This window comes from Epinephelus moara, chromosome 14 (genome assembly GCF_006386435.1).
Source record: "Epinephelus moara isolate mb chromosome 14, YSFRI_EMoa_1.0, whole genome shotgun sequence".
In the NCBI taxonomy this organism is placed as follows: Eukaryota; Metazoa; Chordata; class Actinopteri; order Perciformes; family Serranidae; genus Epinephelus; species Epinephelus moara.
In genome coordinates this window covers 28,230,238-28,236,353 of record NC_065519.1, presented here as the reverse complement: position 1 = coordinate 28,236,353, position 6,116 = coordinate 28,230,238, and positions in this window count along the sequence as shown.

The window sequence follows — 6,116 nt, the reverse complement described above, 5'->3', positions numbered from 1 at the left end:
GTAGTCACCTCAGTCATGGTCGATGAGAGAAAGAAATAGCGGGAATAATACTAATTTCATTTTATATATGGCGGTAGCCCAAAGGGCCATCTTCCGTACCCTCCTCTTCTCTTTGGGCGAATATTCGCAAGTTGTGTACTCTATTACTCGCGCGAATGACTCGCGTGAATGTCGCGCGAGTAGAGCGAGGCGAATATTTTACTTGTGCCCAGTTTGAACGCACTGTTACTGGGGATGTCAGGGGCTGCAACAAATTCCATCCACATTTTTTTTTCTTTTTGAAGCTAACAATCTTGCAAATAGAGTGCCGAAGTCACGCCCCTTCTGGTAGAGCTCATGGGACCTTAGATCGGAAAAAATATGAATGGCAGTGAATGGGGAGAGCAATATTATCTTTTGTTCCCGTTTGAGTTGCGACATGAAATCTAAATATGTTGTTAATGAATTTAAAACATAAATTTTAAGGTCAAGAAAGTCATACTTTGTGGTAAAACTGTTGAGATACAAGCTTTTTAATTAGAAAGACTCAAGAGTACACAGGAGGAGGTCGCGTATGTGACGTCGTAGCTTTCGCTCGCTTCCTGCAGCTTGGCCTCCCCGCTGAAATTCCACTGTTTTATGATTAATCGATTTATGATTGAAGATGTCTGTGTGTTTTGTGCCAGGTTGCAGTCAGTCCAAGCTGCTGGAAGCGAGCGAAAGCTATGACGTCACATACGCGACCGCCTCCTGTGTAGTTTTTCTAATTATGTTTTTTTCAAAAGCTTAAATTTCAACAGTTTTACCACAAAGTATGACTTTCTTGACCTTAAAATGTATGTTTTAAATTCATTAACGACATATTTGGATTTCATGTCACAACTCAAATGGGACCAAAAGATAATATTTCTCTCCTCATTCACTGCCATTCATATTTTTTCCGATCTAAGGTCCCATGAGGTTCACCAGAAGGGGCGTGACTTCGGCACTCTATAGTGACTCTGCAAGATGTCCGGATTTTGTAAAATCGTATTTTTTGGCTAAAAAATCTCTGACTCATGACACATTGTCTTTGGGTGTGAGAGAGTGTCAGACTTAAATCTTTAAAAAGTTTTTCAAAGTATTCTAGTGTATGAGAGACATTAATCACTTATGAAGCAGCATAGATTATTTTAAATACATGAAAATACATCACACTTTACCTAACACCAACAATGGAACATTATGATGAAGTATGCATTATTATAGATCTATAATAACATAATATTATTGTATTTATATGTATGCCACTTTACTTAACACATAGGCCTACAATTACAAGTTATGATGCTGCATGGACTGTTCATACTATGAGTCCCTATTACAGTTGATTGTTTAGGTGTGTATAGGTGAGTATAGGTATCCATAATGCATCATAACCCCATTAGTCAACCTCTAGTTTTTTTCTAGACAAGAACATCCATAATACACATATAATTCATTATGAGTCACATCTATAATCATTTTTTTATGACTGTTAATAAAGTGCATCAGGAAGCATTACGTGTGTGTATGAGTGCAGTTATACACATTAAAAATGCATTATAATTTAATATAAATTGCCTTATAATGCATTATAGATGTAGTCTTCATAGAAAGTCTTAAGGTGTGGACACATCAAACCGACATCAAAGAACTAGCAGCGACGAAAGCCAACTGTCAACTACGTCGCCTCACGTTGCCCTGTGTCAGTTGCATTTGAACACACTACACGGACTACATCCGATGGCCAAGTGGCATGTACGTTCTGCGCCTGCGTGAGAGAGAGCGGAGTGACAGAGTGGTACATCCTGACAGCCGAGGTGTTACCTATCTGTGTAGCCAAGCACTGCAGCACCTCCACTGGCTATTACATTCAGACGGTCCCGGTGTTTCCTCCGCAGGCTCCACTTCACTCAGCTGCCCAATAAACCCGCTGCTTCTTCGCACTTTAAGATGAATAACAAACCAGGGCTCGGTTCTCCGGTTGGATCCAAATGGAGAGCCGGGGCTAGCTGGGAAGCTAGCGGAGGCTAACTGGCTGTGCTTCCCTCCGGTCATGCTCCCAGCTAGCTCCGGTTTGTTATTCAGGTTAAAAATGGAAAGAAGCAGCAGATCCGTCAGGCAGCTGAGTGAAGTGGAGCCTGAGGAGGAAGCACCAGTTACCCCAGTTTCACTACAGGCAGATTCATTCGCTACAGGGGCGAGGGAATAAAACCTTAACAGCCAATCAGAGTGATCTCTTTCACCGACTAGCTCCGCCGCCAATTCAACATGCTCAATTGGCCGAAAAGCCGCCGATGCCAAAGGGCCGATGGTGCGGGACACACCGCAAAAACTAGGCCGACAGACGCTCACCGACGGCCCCACTTTGGTCGATGGCTGACCATCGGCTTGGTGTGTCATGGCCTTTACCCAATCGAAGAGCGAATACCAAAGCTCTATGAGTTCTATAAACTATATGAAACTGCCTGTAATGACTTTACTCTTAAGATCCAACACATACAAAAACTTACATCTCTACTGTGTTTTCCTTGAATGAATGTCAATAGAATATAATGAGTGTTCTCAAGATAGTAGCCTATGGGCCAAATCTTGCCCTTCCAAAACAAAATTGGCCCCCAGAAAAATATACGTTATACAAAAGGGGTTTTGGTGATGAGACTCCATGTGGCATCTTCCTAAAATGCACACGCATGAAGGATTGCATAAAGGATTGCCTCCACGAGTTCAGATGTGGCAGAGCCGGTAGGTGGATGAGGAAATCTCCTGTGACAATCTGATGGTCATGGTGTTAATAGGGAGGTGGAGTGTTTTTACAGCACTTGGCTGTGAGACAGTCACAGGATCACATTGAGCATCACAAATTAATCTTATCTTCTGAATCCTTTTTAGTCCATCTGCTGCAACATTGTTAGCTGTGAGTCAATCAAATGAATGAGCATTATGCTGCCTACTAAATGTGTGAGACTTCACCCCACAGCGCCTGAATAGAAAGTTCCCAACATACTGCGAGAAGTGACTTGAAATGCATTTTTGAACTTTTTTAGGTTATGTCATGCTCTGCGTTAAACACTGCCTGAGTGGTGTATTTTAACAAACTGTGAGTGAGACCAGGCAGCCTTTCTTGTTGTGTACCTCTCCTTTGGTGCTGCGGAGGCCTCCATTTCTGCTTTCAGCCTGGTTTCACTTATGCACTTGGACAGTGTCCCCAGCATCACTGTAATGATGCTGGGGACACCCTTTAGCGTTTGTATGAGACACACTGGACTTTCATCAAACTCCAATGTAAATCTAAATGTACAGAGCAAGGGAAATAGTGTAATGTCACATTTTCACATAGCTCTGTATACATGTGTGAGTCAACTGGAAGTCCATTCATTCCTGTGAGAACCTCCGTGATCTCCACGGTGTTTGTGAAACTCCTAACATTTTTTTGTGTGATTGCCTCGGCTAATTTTGGACAGGCTGTATGCAGTGTTACAAGAAGGTTTAGCATAAAAACAAATTAGCTAACAGACTGACAATGTAATACAGCTTTATTAAGACATTTTTTCTAACTGAAAACAACCCAGTCTCACTCCAAAGTAGTTGAAATCCGGCACTTGGGCAGTGACTTGTGGCGTCAGGCAACGACAAACGAATCTGTTCTTTAACGTTAGCATGATACGTGGAAAGTTGCCATAATAGTTAAACAATGCTCAGCAGCATCAGGAGGACACTTAGTGGGACAAAAACATAGGCGGCGTCAGTCCAAGCAGGGTGGGCAGGAGTGGTGGTAGATGGGTCCATCAAACATAATTTTACCCGGGAGAGCGGTGTTTGGGTCCCGTAAGGTTATACAGCCAAACCCTGGTCTTTTTTCCTAAACCCAACCATGTGTTTATGTTGCCTAAACCTAGCCATGTGCATTCGTTGTTGAAGGATAAAAAAACGTAAATTTGTGGTGTTGTACCAACGTAATGCGTTTATTTCGAAACAGACAGTATGTAAATGGTAAATTTCCTGTAAAAATGGAAGTGTAACAGGCAGAATTTGACACAGTGTTCCAGAGGGTCAACAACCAATTCACCCCGGGTACCTTGCATGCCACATCTGGAAAGTCCATGACCAAATGTCGATATGTGACAAGGTCAGAGTGAGAATGTGTTGGTGAAAAGTTGACGGCATGTGTAGCTCGTGAGCAGTGAGAAGCACTCAGAATGGACTGTGGTGTTGTTCCTCCCCATGTACTGTATAAAGAGATGCATTTCCTTGCATAGAACACATGGGATGTACTCCGTATCATGTTTGGAAATATGGACACAAACAGCGCTGTGTAAAAACAAGGTGTAAAGAGCACAAAAGTTTGCTTTAGGTAGGTGGTTCCAACAGGCAGAGGATTTTTACCCAAGAGACTGGTGTTTGTGTTCAATTTTAAACTAAAAGCCAACGTTGCATTTTTTTTTCACCTGAGTCATTTCATGTGACTAACATCAACCATGATCTTTCTTAATCCTGACCAAGTAGTTTTATTGCCTAATGACGGGTTAGGTTTAGGAAAAGAAACACGATGATGACGTACGTTAAAATGACTCAAACATACCCACTAGCCAAGCATGCCTCCCTAAGAGACTGCACCTTTATTAGCTCCGGTCAGTGCATTGGTCACGTGATTGTAGCCCTCCCAAATACGTGGGCTATTCAGGAATTACTGGCTCATGATTATATGGAACATGTATGAATTTTGGCGCTTTACTTTTTGTAGGAAAATATACAAACAGTGCATGAGAACGCCCTGCTCAGGGTTATCTTTCTGTGGCATTTTAGGGTAGGGAGTGCCATTTGGAAGCGTTTTTGTAATAGACTTTTTTTTTTGTCATGACTTGTGTTTTTTGGCTTTCCACTTGCCATCTTGTATGACATGATTTCAGGTGTCACAAACTGCTCTTGTTTCCTATTGAAGCCACAACTCTTTCCCAGCAGTACAAAGCTTTGTTTTGAGGCAAACCAAAGCTTTTAATCATCCGCACTTGGAGCCCTAATTTATCCATTTGAGTTGTTTTCTCAGTTCGATTCAGACCAGGCACTCATGATTAATTACTACTGCTCAAAACTGCAGACTGACCTTCCTTTGATTGGAATAAACTCAAAGGATACAAGCCCACGCTAACTGACAGTTACCGGTTGCTAGTTTGAGCTAATATTATGCATCTGCAGAGACACACAAACGTCTTTGAGAACCTACGCACAGAGGGGTGTTATGGGTAACCTTAGGTCACAGAGGCTCTGTATACACTGCATGGTGCGGACCTGCATGTCAACAAGCTGATTGATTGATTCCACTTCCTGTTGGAAATTTCCTTTTTCTGTTAGACATTTCAGCACTGTACTACTATGACTGATCTTGCAGAGTATAGGAAACAAAATTCCCCTTCAAGCCCCGTAATATCGCAGCCCATCTTAAATAAAGTCTGTTTACTTTTATGAATCAGAATGCTGTCATGTTTGTTTCACGAATGAAGTAGTTTGTTTACACTGTCACAGAGATAAAATTGATTTCTGCATCCTAATTTGTTTATATTCTGTTTTAATAAACATGACATTGTTTTCTAGTGGGCATGTAAGAACATTATACTCTCAGTCTGTACAAGATAATGGAAACAACATGCGAACGTGCCTGAATGACATCTGGCCACATTCACTTACATGTAGGCAAGCAGAATAACAGCTTTATGTTGTGTAACAGATGCTTACCAGCAATATTCTCACTGAGATTCAGAATCTCTTTTACGAGGGAGTCCTAGCCAGCACAGCAGCATAAAAACATTTCACATAAAAGAGACAGACTTCAAACAAACAGCAAATTACATTAAACGATGAACGCGCAGTGTTCAATAACAGGACATGTGCATCAGTGGTCAACATTTGTCCTTAATCCTATTTGATAATATTCCAATTAAAAGAAAATCTAGTTTAAGGTTACTCTGTAGCTCACACAAAGATATACAAAATATCACCATCATCAATTGCTGATAAAAGCCTTGCTTGAATTAAATTTTTCGTTGTTCCAAACAAAACCATTAAGACAAGGTGAGGTATATACAACTAAAACTGCTTGATTTGGTGTGGTGGTCAGG